Consider the following 19,059-nt stretch of genomic DNA (forward strand, 5'->3'; position numbering starts at 1 on the left):
ATATCCTCTCTATTCACTCATAATGCATGGACAAATATTCCGTTCTGACATCGTTAGCAGAATGGATAGTGGTTCGACTCTCCACGTCAAACCACGTTCAAATTCTGTGCAGTAAAATTCAAGAGAGGTTCAGTTTGGACATTTTAATACCACCAACTTAAGAGTAACAACACCCTCTGGTCTACTGTTTAGATTTTTGAACCGATTATGACTTCTGCACCAACTCTTTGTTGGTAAGTCACGCCATGTGATTTCTTTGGAATTGGTTGTGATTGTATGAATTTATTATTGATGTCTTTACAACACATAGGCCCAGATTCATCAAACTTCGTTAAAATAACGCTAACAGCTCGTTAATTAACGTGTTGTTAAATATTAAACCTCTTGTTAGTGTAATAGTGTTTCACCAACCATTTGATATACTTTGGTTACGTAACATGATGTTAAGAGGGATGTAACAGGAATCAAAGAAGCAGTGATTATTTGAAAGTTTACAACACATAGGCCCAGTTTCACCAAGCTTCGTTAAAATAACGCTAACAGCTTGCTAACTAACGTGTTGTTAAATATTAAACCTCTTGTTAGTGTAATAGTGTTTCACCAACCATTTGATATACTTTGGTTACGTAACATGATGTTAAGAGGGATGTAACAGGAATCAAAGAAGCAGTGATTATTTGAAAGTTTACAACACATAGGCCCAGTTTCACCAAGCTTCGTTAAAATAACGCTAACAGCTTGCTAACTAACGTGTTGTTAAATATTAAACATCTTGTTAGTGTAATAGTGTTTCACCAACCATTTGATAAGTTTTTTGACTTGTTCCATATGGAATGTTAATAAATACAATACAATACAATACAATACAATACACTTCGGTTACGTAACATGATGCTAAGAGGAATGTAACAGGAATCAAAGAAGCAGTGATTATATGAAAATTTACAACACATAGGCCCAGTTTCACCAAGCTTCGTTAAAATAATGCTAACAGCTCGTTAACTAACGTGTTGTTAAACATTAATCATCTTGCCAGTGTAATAGTGTTTCACCAACCATTTTATAGACTTTGGTTACGTAACATGATGTTAAGAGGAATGTAACAGGAATCAAAGAAGCAGTGATTATATGAAAGTTTACAACACATGCGCCCAGTTTCACCACGCTTCGTTAAAATAACGCTAACAGCTTGTTAACTAACGTGTTGTTAAACATTAAACATCTTGTTAGTGTAATAGTGTTTCACCAACCATTTGATAGACTTTGGTTACGTCACATGATGTTAAGAGCAATGTAACAGGAATCAAAGAAGCAGTGATTATATTTTATTTTTATTGGGTTATTTTACGACGCTGTATCAACATCTTGGTTATTTAGCGTCTGAATGAAATGATGGTGATAATGCCGGTGAAATGAGTCCGGGGTCCAGTACCTAAAGTTACCCAGTATTTGCTCGCATTGGGTTGAGGGAAAACCCCGGAAAAAACCTCAACCAGGTAACTTGTCCCGACCGGGAATCGAACTCGGGCCACCTGGTTTCGTAGCCAGACGCGCTGGCCGTTACTCCACAGGTGTGGACCGTAGTGATTATATGAAAATTTACAACACATAGGCCCAGTTTCACCAAGCTTCGTTAAAATAACGCTAACAGCTTGTTAACTAACGTGTTGTTAAACATTAAACATCTTGTTAGTGTAATAGTGTTTCTCCAACCATTTGATATACTTTGGTTACGTAACATGATGTTAAGAGCAATGTAACAGGAATCTAAGAAGCAGTGATTATATGAAAATTTACTGAATGTGTCTATAGTTGTAGCGTAGTCATTTGTTTAGCGGAAAATTTTATTTTTTTACATTATGCAAGTATTAGAGACTAATATAATTACAACGGAAATCGAGAAAAAGAAATGTATAAGAGCAATAATGTTACCTCATATGAGAAACATAATTATTATTGTAGATCTAGCAATTAATTATAGGAATAAAAGAACATGTATAAGACATTTCATCCCTTAAGAGTTATAAAAAAACATGTCCTTTCCATTCCCTTCCCAACCCGAAATACGAAGCTGGTTAACTATTAACTATTGTTACCGGCAGGTTGGCTGGAAAAAGGAGGATGAAATTGTAATCGAAATGGAATATAAATTATGTACATTGCAGTAGTGAATAAAATGGTCTGATATTGTTACCGAAACAGAAAGAGAGGTGAGTGGTAAGATAGTAAATTCTGTTACCGACTTCAGATTTGCAATCGCCCGCAGATGGCTCTACGGTCGTCCTGGCATCCTACGATGGCGCCGTTTAAGCATTGAGCTGCACATCTTTCTGTTTGTGATCTGTGGTTTTTAATGTATTTTGTCTTGATTCCAGATTCATTTAGATAGAATCGAAATTGGCGTCAGAGCAAGAAAAAGCGCAGTGTGTTTTATATCACGAGACATATTCAGCAATACTGTTCAAAGCAATTTTAGGAGGGACTACGGACGACCACCACCCGATTACAAAAGCATCGTTGGTTGGTACATAACGTTTAAGGAGACTGTAAGTGTAAACTTCCGTCCGCGATCAGGGCGTCTATTCATGACGGAAAAGAGAGTTGAGACTGTGCGGTATTTATTTGAAAGAAGCCCTTCCAAGTCTACTCGTCGAGCGTCTCGTGAACTCGGAATCCCACCGTCCTCAGTGCAAAAAATTTTGCTTATAAAGTCCAGATAACCCAAGCTTTGGAGCCAGATGACTGCCCTCGCCGTGCTGCTTTTGCGACCGAAATTTTGAAACATAACCCCACTAGACGAAAAAGTCTATATGCAACACATGTACCTGCTCTGAACACCTTGAGAAGAAGGATAACTGAGTTGTTGCTAGTGTCACCCAAGAAATGCTGCATAACATATGGCGTGAAGTTGAATATCGATTAGATGTTTTGAGGGTGACAAGAGGTGCACATGTGGAAGTGTAGGCCTACTGGCATTATTGTTTACAAACTTCAAAAGTTTGTCTTTCATCTGCCACAATTAACACAACTCTAACTTTAACAGTTTTTATTTTATAACAAGTTGTAATGTTGGAAAGACTTCATAGGCACCCTGTATTATTGATTTTAAAAATGTGGTAAATTCCTTTAAGCAACGTTCAATTGTAATTATAATCAATTAAGTAATTATTCTCAACTTACGCTATCAAATAGCCTACTTGACCTACAAATCAGAAACACCAGGTTGTATCACTGCCCGAGAGCATATTGATGATTTAACTGCTAAGATATTTCAAAGGAAAATACGAGTTCGGGCAAGAACGCAAATAACACTCGAATTTCTTTGGATCATAAAACATAAAAATATAAAAGTAAATCTTATTGTTTTACTTGTGTTCCCGCTTCTCTGCATTGATGGTTTTCAGTATAATTTTATTATTAGAAACGAGAATTCCATGCAAATGCATGTTTTTATAGGAACATATGACATAGCTCAAACTTAGTACTTATCCGTTTCATTACTTTCCGGTTTCAAATATGTATAGGCCTACTCTTCCCGTGCGTTTTTACATGTTTTGGCCTTTTTGGGAATAAAAACATGCATAATGCATATTTAAGAAATTTGTAGCATAATCATGCATATAATATATATATATTATATTCAGTTTAAATGCATTTTTAAATGGTTTTGAGTGGACACTTCAGTTTCTCGATTTTTATGACCCTCATATTAGCTTCAGAAATCAGAAATGAAAAAGGAAAATAAAAAAAACTAAGTAACAGAAAAAGGTTCATTCAAGTTTGCACCCATAACTTCTTGCGATGTAGAGATGTCATTCTCTGCCTACAAAAACATATTGACTGACAAGCGCAGGAACTTTAGTTGTTACTGTGCAAGAAAGAAAAGTCAAGTGAAATAAGAAATTTGGAAGAAAAATGAAAGTGCATATTTTATTGTAGGCCTATTTTTCGCTTGATCGTGCATGTTTCATAGTTTGATGGTGCATGAATGCATGCATATTTTGGGATTTTATAGTGCATGAAATTCTCGTCTCTATTAATTGTAAAATGTTCAAAATGAAGCAATGAATCGAAAAATTGCTACGTCATATGAATTTCCTACTTTTTTTTTCGTCTACGCTGTACATAACATTTGACTGAAAACCGTAAGGAAATCATTAACTCAACCAACAAAATTGACTTCAGACTTTGAACTTGTGCTAATGGATAGTGACAGGTAACAGCGGACTATGCGCTATTTAATGTTATGATAGCATGGCACAGCAGCCTAATTTTGTGCCCGAGGCACCGACAAAAAATCGGGTCTTAGCCCGTATAATTTGTTGTAACGTACACAGTTATTTTGTTGAAAAAAATGTAAGGAGACGTCACGTAAAACGAAAATTACGAGGAATTTCATTATGATAACTTTTTATTAGAATTTAGAGTTCCGTTCAATGTTAGGCTTACTGTACCATCATCATCATCATCATCATCAGCAGCAGCAGCAGCAGCAGCAGCAGAAGTAGCAGCATAATCTTCTTCTACTTCTTTTTTCTTCTTCTTCAGATGCTACATCATCTAGATATTCTGGACTTTATTCATACCAACATTAAACTCTCTCTCATGGAGTGCCTTCCTGAGCGTATGGTCAGCAAAATACAGGGCTGCCAAAATACTTCACAAGACAAGAACAAAATGAAGGGCTTGGAATTGATATAAATCTGAGCCCATGCCGGAAATTGAACCATAGACTGCTTGGTTGGGAGGTGCACTTTCCATTGAGCCATAGCAGTGGACTATCAAAAGTATCGCTTCACCTGCAAAAATAGTAGGAATTTTTCTAAATCAAAGAAACAAATAGGCCTACAATAATTCTTGGAATTTATGGGCAGGAAATACATTTCTGACCGAGACATAGTTCAGTCAACTGGTATTTCCCACTGTACACTGGAGTTCCAACCTAGACAGAATAATTAATAACTTATTCATGGAAGTAAAGTTTTTGGTAAAGTTTTTCTCTGCTATTTTAATTCCAATATCTATCATTGCCAAAAAATTATCTCATTTAAGACCTAAAAAGTTGTAAAGAAATATAAAATATGCATCACGATATTATATTCAAGTACCAGATAGATAACTTTTTACTTACATACTGGCTTTTAAGGAACCCGCAGGTTCATTGCCGCCCTCACATAAGTCCGTCATTGGTCCCTATCCTGAACAAGATTAATCCAGTCTCTACCATCATATCCCACTTCCCTCAAATCCATTTTAATATTATCTTCCCATCTACGTCTCGGCCTTCCCAAGGGTATTTTTCCCTCCAGCCTCCCAACTAACACTCTATATCCATTTCTGGACTCGCCCATTGGTTCTACATGCCCTGCCCATCTCAAACGTCTGGATTTAATGTTCTTAATTATGTCAGGTGAAGAATACAATGCGTGCAGTTCTGTGTTGTGTAACTTTCTCCATTCTCCTGTAACTTCATCCCTCTTATCCCCAGATATTTTCCTAAGCACCTTATTCTCAAAGATCCTCAACCTATGTTCCTATCTCAAAGTGAGAGTCCAAGCTTCACAACCATGAAGAACAACCGGTAATATAACTGTTTTATAAATTTTAACTTTCAGATTTTTTGACAACAGACTAGATAAAAGCTTCTCAACCGAATTAATGGACGTCCGTCTCAATTTATTAGATTCGCTCTGAAGAAACTGTCGCAGAACTCTTGTATGTTTCAAACAATGGTGATGCGTTGGTGTTTTAGATTTTATGTAGTAAGAAGGCGTGGGTGTGCGAATATAATAAGATTTGGGTGAAGAAGGAAATCAATCAGGGAAGCAAGTGGGCCGTTGTCAAGACAACAATACGGAAGCATGAAGGCCTTGGATTCCAAAAGCGGAGTTTCAAATATTCGCCGTTCATAAAAAGTACAACTCTTAAACAACCGTATCCTCTTTACAGACTTTAACCTAAATTGAATAGACAAGAGTCTTAAGTTTGTAGTAACTATATTTGAAAGCCAGAATCCTTAAAAATTCTTAGCCGTTGTTCACTTGCCAAAATTAATTAAAAAAATTGTTTAAACAAATTGAAGTCCATATCACGTGCAACAGTGAAAATGTAGTTTTAATGTTGTGTGATGAAAGTGGCGGTGGGTTTGATTCCCGAGTAGGACACTGACGTTTGTCCGTTGTTAATGCGATGTCCTTGTACTTCATTTTTAAATATTGGACGTGACAAATTAAACTTCTGCACTTACTTACTTACTTAGTTATTGGCTTTTAAGGAACCCGCAGGTTCATTGCCGCCCTTACATAAGCCCGCCATTGGTCCCTATCCTGAGCAAGATTAATCCAGTCTCTATCATCATATCCCACCTCCCTCAAATCCATTTTAATATTATCTTCCCATCTACGTCTCGGCCTCTCCCAATTTCACTTTCTTCTGACATTTCTTCTCCTCTCCTGACTTTCACTCGTTGTTTCAATTTTGATGACAAGCATATGAATTCTGTATGATGATATGGAATAATTATTTATCTTGTATAAGTGAAACATTATACATATATATGAAAGTCATAGAACAAAATTAGATGATTAAAGTAACAAGGAAAATTGATTTACAACTGTTTATTGTAGAGAAATGCCAAAAGTAGTAGATATATACTACAAGTTCTAAGGTTTTATAGTAAACACGATTGGTTTAAACATGCACAAAAACCAGACGTTAGTGTAAGTTTGAACCAACGCAAATTACATAGATATGTGATAGAAAAGTTAGTTATTAAATATTTATTATGTATAATTACTATTCGTATATAGATCAATTTTAAATCATTAAGTTTATGTACTTTTATGCTCGACCATGCCGAAATGTAGTAATTATACACCTGGTAGCAGCCCTTTAATGGACCTCATTAAAGTACACCTATTCATTAAAGTTCATGTGTTCCACCAATCAGAAAATACATTGTAGCAATATGAAAGCGCAAGTATCGATTATTCTCGGATATGCAATCGAAAGACAACTAGTTCTATTACTATAGGCCTAATAATTAGCCTTAATTGTAAATAATATTCAAATAAATTCAATTTGTCATCTCGTTTTTCAATGTCTAATTCAATTTCTAGGTTATATCAAGATTAATGTTCATTTTCTCTCTAGATTATATCAAGGCCAATGTCGACATTTGTTTCTCGGAAAAAATCAATACTTTCGCGTCTGCGCACATCTCACAATTTACGTGGTCAGTTCCGCTCCTCAGTAAGATAAGAATAACACGAATACTTATGAATATTTTCAAGTTAGAAATATGGTCGAGCATAAAAAGTCGTATGAAACTTGACTATAATGGTAATTAAGACGCTCGTATGAAAATTATGAAACTCGCTTGCGCTCGTTTCATAAACATACTCACGTCTTAATTACTACCATTATAGGCTCGTTGCATAATGTACTATTGTAAACTATTAACAATATATACTAAATACTAAACAAATATACTCGTTTCATATAAAGATTACTGAACAGTCTTCTTTCTTTCCAATTCACACCAATTTTCTTTACGATCCCCTTCAGTTTATTTCAATATACTCTGTCAAAAGCCTTTTCTAGGTCCAAAAATACTATTTACACTTCTTTATTATTGGATACTATACTGCTTAAATAATATTTCATACACAGGACATTTTTAATGAGTTAAGATGCATCAGATTTCGCTATGTGTATAGAATTTAAAAGCGTTTGTATGTATTTATTTACAATGCAAGTGGGCAAGCACCTGGTGGCAGTGGTATACACAATATAAACAATACACAATAAAATTACAATACACAATACAGTTATACAATACACAATACAATTATATACACAATACAATAAGAATTACACAATACAATTTAACACAATAATTACAATTAATAATAAAACATAAAATAACCTAATTTTACAATACAACCTACATATGTATAGGCCCTACATAAGTTTCAATAGTCTTTCACTTTACTCTCATCTCACTCACTGTAGTGGCACTATGACGCATTTCACTGACACTTTAGGACACATTTCACTGACACTCTATAACACATTTCACAGACACTATAGGACACATTTCATTGACGCTATAAATAATCACAGATCGGAACTGTTCACTGCACTGTAAAACCATAACTTCACTGACTCACCTCGCTTCACTGATACAACAGTTCAAATAAGACACATAATTACGCCCTTATGCATACTTATAAACAGAACTACGTACATTTAAGCTGAACATTTCTAGTCTAAGACCCTCTTACATGCTATTTTTAAATAATTTACAATTCAAACCAAGGGAGTAACTCGTCAGGCTAGATAAATACATGTCACCTTAAAAAATTAAATGTTAAATGTCGCCTTAATTTTACTTTGCACTTTATACACAACTTCTTAAGTTACTCTTGAATTTCCTTAAGGAAGGGCAGCCCTCAAAGACCGCTGCAGGTAGGTCATTCCAATCATTTATAGTTCTATTTAGAAATGAGAATTTACCTACATCCCTTTTCTGTTTCCTACATTTGATTTTAAAATCATGATCGTTCCTACCATAGTACGTTGGCTTTTCTAACCGAGCCGTTAGCGACGTAATATTTACAGACTTGACAACTGACCTTTCGAACAAGCTGCACAATATGTGTGTCAGATTCATGAGTAATGCTCACAAATTTGACCACATTACACCCTCGTTCAAATCTTTATCCTGGCTGCAACTTAGTAACCGTAGAACACTTCATTCGCTGTCTCTTCTGTTTCGAGTTCTCTACACTTCTACTCCAAACTACCTTCGTTCCCGGTTTAACTACTTATCCTCCAGTCACAATCTAAACACCAGGTCACAGGAGAGCCAAATCCTAGCAATTCCTGCCCATAGAACATCCCACTATTCATCCTCTTTTACTGTCTCAGTTCCCCGTGAATGGAATTCTCTACCTCAGAAGATTAGGGGCTGCCAGACAATAACCACTTTCAAGAAAAGGCTAAACGATTTCTTACGGGCGCAGTCAAATTGAAATTATACTTGTGATCGAGCTTAATAATTTAATTTAATTTAGATATGACTATCATTACTATTATTATTATTATTATTATTATTATTATTATTATTATTATTATTATTATTGGCGGCCGGGTAGCTCAGTTGGTAGAGCAGCTGGCTACGGACTGGAAGGTCCGAGGTTAGATCCCAGGTGGTGACAGGATTTTTTTCTCGTTGCCAAACTTTCAGAACGGCCCCGAGGTTCACTCAGCCTCCTATAAAATTGAGTACCGGGTCTTTCCCGGGGGTAAAAGACGGCCAGAGCGTGGTGCCGACCATACCACCTCATTCTAGTGCCGAGGTCATGGAAAGCATGGGGCTCTACCTCCATGCCCCCCAAGTGCCTTCATGGCATGTTACGGGGATACCTTTACCTTATTATTATTATTATTATTATTATTATTATTATTATTATTATTATTATTATTATTATTATTACATAATTATTTTATTGGTGTTTTGAAGACGAAAAGAATTGTCATTGTATTATATTAATTATGTATTATATTGTCTTGTATTTGTAGTATTGTATTGCTTTGAATTGTATTGTATTAATTATGTTATATTCATAGCATTGTAGTAATTTTCTATTATATTGGTTGAGTGGAAGAGAAGGCCGAATATCCTTAACTCTGCCAGTTAAAATAAACCATTATTATTATTATTATTATTATTATTATTATTATTATTATTACTATTATTATTATTATGTCTACCCATGCTTTCTGACCTAGATGTGCTCTATACATTGATGTTATTCTAGTTTTCCTACGTCTGTTTTCCAAAGTTTCCCATTTAAGTTATTTTATCGTATCGTTTCCATCTTCTCTTTTACCTTTAATAAATTTATTTATTTTCTGTATCACACATACTGAACTGTAAAGGCAGTAAAAGACTATCGAAAATTTATAGTTTACATTGGATAGCGCTCACCAATGGGTGAAGTGTTTAATTTTCAGACAGCCCATCGAGATCTTGTCGATGAGTTTGCATGGCGGCTCGCATGGACACGACAAAGAACTAAAAGGAAAAGTTCTGAATTACACAATTACGTAGCAGCTGCATGACCTTACATGGAGCTGGCTATGACATCGACGAAGCCTGCGGGTCGGACGTTGCTGACCTCTTGACCTGCGCTAAGTGTGTGCGATAATTTCACCTCCAGTCGCCGAGGAGGAGGAGGTAGAGGAAGTAAGAGGAGGAAAGTAATACCTCGCAGCTCGACCGTTCCCGGAACCATTTCAGCACCTGCAGTAGGTTACAGTGTTTAGAACTTCCTCCGTATGTATGATATGCTAATTGCAGGGCGTCCTTCCTTTCCTCAGAGCTGCATTATTCTGCCTTAACATTCCCACTTGCAGACTCGCGCACCTCGGAATGAAAAGTAATTTCAGACGCTTATACAAATGCAAAGATAAATTTGCAATTGAGAATCAACACTTAACTGTGGGAATGACTTTTCTTGTTGCTTACTATTCATTTGCGTTGCTTAAAGAATCGTTTATGCGGCTCGGATGCCGGATGTAATAAATACTGGGATGATGCAGAGATCAGCTTGGGTAGGGGATGTCATTAATTTAACACACCTCTTAAAATGGTGTTTCTCTCTGGATGTGGTAATTACTTGTTAGCAAATTATTTTGCGTTAAGGAAATACAAATTTAATCAGAAACAAACTTCTGCTCAGAATATGGACAGCCCAAAATTGCTATGTAGGCCTTTTTTTATGTATTTATTTACACTGCAAGTGGGCAAGCACCCGGTGGCAGTGGTATATACAATATAAACAATACACAATAAAATTTACAGTACACAATACAATTTTGCAACACATATACAATTTTATACACAATACAATTAACACAATAATAATAAAACATAAATAAAATACCTAATTTTACAATACAACCTACACATGTATAGGCCCTACATAAGTTTCAATAGTCTTTCACTTTACCCTCATCTCATTCCCTGTAGTGGCACTATGACGCATTTCACTGACACTTTAGCACACATTTCACTGACACTCTATAACACATTTCATTGACACTATAGAACACATTTCATTGACGCTATAAATTATCACTGATCGGAACTGTTCACTGCACTGTAAAACCATAACTTCACTGACTCACCTCGCTTCACTGATACAACAGTTCAAATAAGTCAAATAATTACATCCTTATGCATACTTATAAACAGAACTACATTTAAACTAAACATTTCTAGCCTAAGGCCCTCTTACACGCTATTTTTAAATAATTTACAATTCAAACCAAGGAAGTAAACTCGTCAGGCTAGATAAATATATGTCACCTTAAAAAATTAAATGTTGAATGTCACCTTAATTTTAATTTGCACTTTATACACAACTTTTTAAGTTATTCTTGAATCTCCTTAAGGAAGGACAGCCCTCAAAGACCGCTGCAGGTAGGTCATTCCAATCATTTATAGTTCTATTTAAAAATGAGAATTTACCTACATCCGTTTTCTGTTTCCTACATTTGATTTTAAAATCATGATCGTTCCTACCACAGTACGTTATGGTGACTAACATAGTAACAAGGAGGTAACCTGCAATTTTTTACTAAATCATTCGTTACGGACACATTTACAAAAACATTTTAATACTCTAGGAGTAAATGTACAAGTGCAATATTGATCTGGTATTCTGAAGTAACACAGTGACTAGGATCAGATATACGGAATGAGCAGTAAATAATGTCATTAATTTCAAGCCATTCTTTGAGATATTTCAAACTAAAAAGTTAATGCAATTTTGCTCATTTCGCATCCTTTTCGAAAAAAAAAATTTATATAGAACATTTCATAGCGTATTTTGGGAAAGCTACTGAATTATTTCTCAAAATGCTCGGTCAATTTAAGAGACCAGTGTACAAAGTCATGAGCAATCCATTGTTATAAATTTTAATTTTTATTTTTTAGGCAAACCAGGTAAGCCTACATCATCTTAATCTACAGACTTCTCTATCAGTTTTCAACATAGTCTCCTTTTCGTTGCACACATTTTTCCCGCCGTTGTGAAGTTACTTAGTGGGGTTTAAAAGGGCGAGTCAGCTACTATGGCTACTATGGCTAAAATCCTTCACAAAACAGAAACACAATACAATAACCAGAATACTTATAAGAACTAAAAAGCGCTGCCACTGTTAAAATGAGGCTCACAAATGCAGTTTCAGCAAGGTGATACATAAAAATAATAAAAGTGAGCAGTTCTCATACCCTAGCTAGTATTTAAAAAGAAACACTAAAATAATAAAACAAATGCCACCAGAAATAAATTATCTGGTGCATTTCTAAAATGCTCGGATGTAAAAGGTCCAAATGTCAAGTTTGTTAAAAACATATACTAAACAACAAATTTAGCCTCCGGATGTAAGTTTGAAAATTCCCTTGCTGTAGAAGTCCGTTTCATCTTCCCGAAGACACTGACGCACTGCTTTCCGGATGTCCTCCAGCGTCTCGTAGCGTTGGCCTCGCAGCTGCTGCTTTACAGAACCGAAAAGATAGTAGTCGGAGGGTGCCAAGTCGGGACTGTAGGGATATTGCGGAAGAGTTTTAAACCCAAATGTTTTGATTTTCTCCATGGTGACACAATCACTGTGAGGCCACGCGTTATCGTGTTGCAGGATGATCTTCTTTCCAGGGCGTTTCTCGCGCAATGCACGACGGAGCTTCAAAACTGTCTGAATATAGCGGATAGCATTTATGGTATGTCCAGGTGTAGGAAATTCAACCAAAATACATCCCACAACTCATCAACTGCCGTGGAGGCAGTTCGAGGGCGACCGCTACGAGGCTCATCTTAGATGTTCGCGTCCCCATCTTCGAAATGTTTCACCCATCTCCTAACACTACTGGCGCCCATGCACACATCTCCGTATGCACTCTGAAGTCTGAGGTGAATTTCAGCTGCAGATTTTTCTTCTTTAACAAGGAATTTAATGACAGCACGCTGTCGAAACGAACCATCGTTGTCGACCATTTTGCAAACATTGCCTGTGGTCACAAGATAGAAGTTAATGACGTCACAATATGTCAATACATAGTGTAAAGTCTGTAGATTATGATCACATAATCGTTTTTGTTACGTTGTTGAAATTTAAATTATAGCAATGTATTGCGTATGACTTTCAGTACGACCCTCTGTTTTATGATAATAAATAATAATTGTTACACTTGTTCGGATGAATTTTCTGCACATCTAATTTTTTACACCATTGCCCTGCAAATATCTCAACTACTCTAAAAGCTAAAATATGAACAAACCTTTCATGCTTAATATACATAATTACACTTTATAAACACTATTCAGAATATTAAAATAGCTAATAATTACCTGTAAAAATAATAGTAGAGTTGCATAATATTGTTTACAACCGTAAAGCATTTACATAATAAAATATACAATTAATTAAATATCTGCACGGTTCTTTTACTGGAATGTTTTAAAGTCCTACATCAACGATACAGTTCAGGATGTTTTGTCTTTTCCTTCAAGAAATATATTTTCCTCAATCAAAAATTTTAGAAAATTTAATTTTGAAGGCAACGATTAAGAAAAAAAAAAATTTCCTGAAGGAATAGGTAAAAGATCCTACACTATGTTGTTGATGTAGATCTTTAAAACATTCCAGTAAAATAATAATGCTGATATTAATTAATTATATATTTTATAATGTAAATGCTTTACGGCTGTAAAAATATATCAAAATTTGATATTATTTTTACAGGTAATTATTAGCTATACTTCAAATAATGTTAGATAATAGAAAGAGATTTTTATGAGACAATTGTGAAAATACAGTACTGCATGTCTAAAGAAAGAAGCTACCATGTAATCAATGACAGTTTAAGTCAGTATAATTAGAGTGCACTGCTAAGAAGGTTATCCTTGAAGCTATTTTAAAAAATGTTTATTGTCTTGCAGTCACTAATACTTTGTGACAAGGAATTCCATTGTCGCGAGTTGGATACTGTAAAAGATGATGAATAACACGATGTTCTATGAAGAGATATACTTACTTATTTTATTTCTATTGTTAATGAGTTGTACATTCCTATTTTATAACTGCCGCTGATGTAAATCTATATGTCTTCAAAGAAGATAATCTTTGTAGGCTTAGAAATACAGAAACAATTCGAAGTTTGTTTAAATAAGTTTTCTTAAGATAATTCCAAGCGAGCGCCATACAGCCAATGAACCAGTTCATTGACACTCGATTGACCTAAGAGAATCTGATTATACAGATAGTACATAGCATGGTGCTCTAAAATTAATAACAGATAATTTTTTTCTCTTTCGTTCATTTGTTTATCCTGTGTTCATTTTTTTACCATCATCTCTGCTTCGATAGTAAGCCTGTACTCACGTATATTCACTTCAAGAAAATATCAACAATCAAACGCTAACATTTAACTCTCAACATGGAATAGTTATTAATTACAAAAATTGTACTATTAATTATTACAAATAACAGTTAATTAAAACAGTTAATAAAACTACTAGGCCTACAACCACAGTCTAGTATATACAGTCACGAAGCCCAATACGTAGTAAATATGCATCCATAGATAGTTGCTAACCACTAGAATCGCTACTATCGGCTCATCAGAGACAATGTGAAACAGTACCGGCACAGTCTATTGTTCCTAGTACCACAGTCTACTATATACAGTCGCGAAGCTTGAGATGTTTTTTTGCAAATCTCGTGATAAAGCGCTCCAAGCGGTTAGCAACTAGAAACAATAGACTGTCCATGGTCGACTTTGGACTGTGTCGTATTTCTATCGAGTGCTAGCTCGTTGCGTATTTCACATTGATGCTTGTGAAATGTTCGTTATTGGTTATAATGAAAATGTTAATGGCTAAAATATAATAATTGGAATAATAATATGGGACAAGGAGGAGACGTTTGTAGTGCTATAAATTGTAGCAACAGTAAGAGAAAGAGGCCAGAGTTATCCTTTTTCCGGTTTCCGAGAGATTCAGAAAGGTTCCTGGATTTCCACAAGAATACTGTGCAGAAACAAAACTGTTAATTTGAAGTTCTTTGTGACTGTTAGAATACATTATATCTTTAAATTTCACAATGAAATGTTTCAGTCTAACTGAAAGGACATTAGATACCGGTTAAAGTTCTGTCACTTAGGCTGCTAAATTTCCAGAGAAATAAAGGTTAGGTCTACTTTTTTTTTCAGAGGATATATTTTTAATTGTAGCTATTAATTTTGTTATTATTTTTATGTGTTATTTTATTAAAGACGTAGAAAAATTAAGTTTGTTTTAATGAAATTTATTGATCACGTTTTATTTTTAATTCTAATGGGATTATTATTGCTTAGGCCTACTTTTTTCTTCAAAGGATATGTTTTTAATTATAGCTGTTAATTTTGTTGTTATTTTTATTTGTTGCTTTACTAGAGACGTAGAAAAAGTCTGTTACAATAAAATTTATTGATCACGTTTTATTTCCAATTCTGGTGTGATTATTATTGCTTAACCTCATCCCACTTTGTTAATTACGTAAGCCTACAGTACAAGTACCGGTACACGTAAGTTACTCCATTAATTCATATTTCCATTATTATTGTTGTAAAGAGAAATGCAAATTAATATTTATTGGTTTCATAGTTAATTATCGCTATAATCTTGAATGAGTGAAGCGATTATAGTAAATTTCAGTTCGTTTTGCACAAACAAAAATAATATTAACCTATTTCTTGCAGGTATCTTCGAGTTTATGGTGGAATTTAATATACTTCATTAAAATAATAAATTAACTTTATGCATTTAATATTTCAATAATGGAAGGAAGGTGTTAATTTTTCCAAAAGAACACGACAACGAAAGTGTAACATATTTTGTCGGCTGCTAGGAGAGAGATCTGCGATGATGAGGCGATAGTAGCGATCCTAGTGGTGGGCAACTACCCATGTTTGCATTTTTACTATATATTGAGTTTCGCGACTCTAGGCCTATATAGTAGACTGTGCTAGTACTCTCATCAACTCAAGCTTCGTGACTGGATATGCTAGACTGTGCTATAACCTTAAATTTAATGTTGAAAAGCTATACTCATGCTTATGTGTATAACCTGAAATGTTTAGTTTTCTTCTATAATTCATTTGCTTTATTCCTACAATCTCTGGTTCATTGAAATACGGTAGAGAAAACATGCATTCTGCTATTGATTAATGGCGATTCATTATGTTGCTATAACCTGAATTGTTCAGTTGTTTTTAAATAAATTAAATTTCAGATATTTGCAATAAATGTGTTCTGCGAAGATGAAAAAGTTAAGTCAATGCCATGAACATGAACATCATGATTATATTATAAAAATTCCAATATAAATGACATCTTTTTCGCACCGGAATTGCCTCACTGAATACAATTCGTGCTTGATATTTTCTCTGTGATAATTTAATTGAGCTTCTAACTCATTTATGTTGTTATAAGAAGTTTTTTTCTCGACCTTCGGTCCCGAAAAAATACCATGACAACATAGAGCTACATTCGTTAAGCTCGATTTATTAAATTGTCGAGAAACTATCAACACTTGTTGTATTACAAGATAACTAGTGGCTTGTGCAACAAATGCTGCAAACTAAGTTCATTAGATATTCAAATAAAAATTTTCAGATTTATTTTCAATGAAAAATACCAGACATTCTGAAAGTTATTTGCTTCCATAATAATGAAACATACTTCCTCTGAATGGCTTTTATGCCAAATAATTTTTCTTGGACCTATCCACCTTCAGTTTTTGAGTTTCAACACGAAAACTCAGGTAACAATGTCAGGGCGATCAGTTGGTTTTTCATGTGGAAGTAAAGCAATAGCTATTTCAGGTCATTGTGGATTGTAGGTGAAAATTAAAAAAAATGTCAGGTTTGCTATGCTTTCGAATAATAGACATAGCATCTTGGTATAGCTATTGCACATAGAGCTTGAAATGTAGAGGGTAAAATCATTTTATCCTGCTAAGAGATCTTGCTGAAATGATCGGGAGACTACATAATTTTGTAGGCTTCTTATTTCATCAGTAAGTAATACCTTTTGGTCTTTCCTTAGGAACTGTAATTTTTACGCTCTCTCGAGCCAATACTGAAGAGAATGACGTATATAAATATCTACACCACACCACCATTAAGTATATGAAAAAGACCCAATCCCACTTCTTTAATAACTATAAAAATATTTGATTTTTAATAACAATATTATTATCTTACGTAAGTTTTGTAGTTATATATATATATATATATATATATATATATATATATATATATATATACTATACAGCCGCCACTCAGTAAATTATAGAAATGAAGATTTAATTGAAGATATTCTCTACATCTACTTACATAACCCCAAAATGTTTCACTTTCATATCATCAATATGCCATTAATATGTATAATTAATGAAAAATAATTTCATCATGGCATTAACTAAAATAATATATCATTTCTAATGGTAATAATGTCATCAAACCACCTAAAATTTTGTAGATTTTAATGTCCAATACACAGCTGTACTCAGAAAATTACACACTGCAGAATCAGACCTGTGAATTATTTTTAGGAAGTCTTGAAGATTTTAATCATCATCATCATCATCATCATCATCCTTCATGCATTAGGAAATTGATTCCTGTAGCAGCTACTGAAATTGGCCCATCCATCTTTTGGCTGGTCTTCCAATATCTCTTCTTCCCCGAGGTTTATATTTCCAAAACTTATATGGTATCCTGTCGTCCTGCATCCTTGAAATGTGAGACATCCATGTATTTCTATATTTTTCTATTTTATTGTTTAATTCATATATCTCAAGATCTTCTCTTATTTCTTCGTTTCTTTTATGTTCTATTTTCCTGTAACCTGCTACGCTTCTCAAAAATTTCATCTCATTTGTTTGTAATCTAGAGGCATCTTTCTTTTTCATAACCCATATTTCGCTTCCATATAGTAAACTGGGCACTGACATCACCTTATACAATTTTAACAATGTATCTTTTCTAGCTTTTGATTTCAGGGTTCTTCTTGTTGTTCCATTTATGTAATTAAATTTTTCTATTTTTTCTTTTTGATCATAGTCTCCTTTATAAGATAAGGTAACACCCAAAAATTTAAATTTATTTACCTGTTCTATGATACTCTTTCCTATTAGTATTTTAGATCTTACAGGAGATTTGCCACAAAATGCCATAGTTTTAGTCTTATGTACAGATTTTAATAACCAATTTAAGCTCTAAATATGTCAGCATTCCTGCAGATCATGGCCTTCGTGTAATATCCTATTGTTTATTGTAGTGTGTGTTTTGTTTTATTCTGAAATGTAATTAGTTCTCAAAACTGACGAAAGCTGGAATTTGGAAAATAGAAAAATTATGTAGGAAAATTAACGCTTCACTCAATGTTACTATTTTTTCTAAAAATCCTTGGATGCCAAGCTTCAAAATGACGGATCATTAATTAAAATCCGTTCAGCCGTTTTCCCGTAATTTCCATTACCAGTTCAAATTATATATGTAGATTTCCATCAATTTCCTTACCTCTGCAGTTGGACAGCAGGTCGTCTATCCTTCAAGGAGTTTTATGGCCTTTTTCATTTCCTTGCTGTGTACAGATCCCAGGATAGCCATACTGCAGGCCCCGACCTCTGACATCTACGTCCTCATCAGTTAACCGTTCATTATGTTCAGTTTATATAGCCAGACTAATCAATATTATAATGGCTAGTAAGAGTATAATAACAACAATACACAAGGCTTATGAGGGTAGTGCATGACTTTCTCCATACCTGCATATCACTTGAAACATTCATTTCGTGAGTTATAATTGTGATGTTAATTGTTTGAACCGCAGCTGTTAAGATGCCGTGCGGAAGAGAGAAAGGCTGAAGACATTAGCGTAATAATCAGACATGTAAACAGTTTGAAGCTGTGTCAACAGCTGCGAGTCCACGTTAGGGACA

The sequence above is a fragment of the Periplaneta americana genome, chromosome 3, assembly GCF_040183065.1.
Source record: "Periplaneta americana isolate PAMFEO1 chromosome 3, P.americana_PAMFEO1_priV1, whole genome shotgun sequence".
In the NCBI taxonomy this organism is placed as follows: domain Eukaryota; kingdom Metazoa; phylum Arthropoda; class Insecta; order Blattodea; family Blattidae; genus Periplaneta; species Periplaneta americana.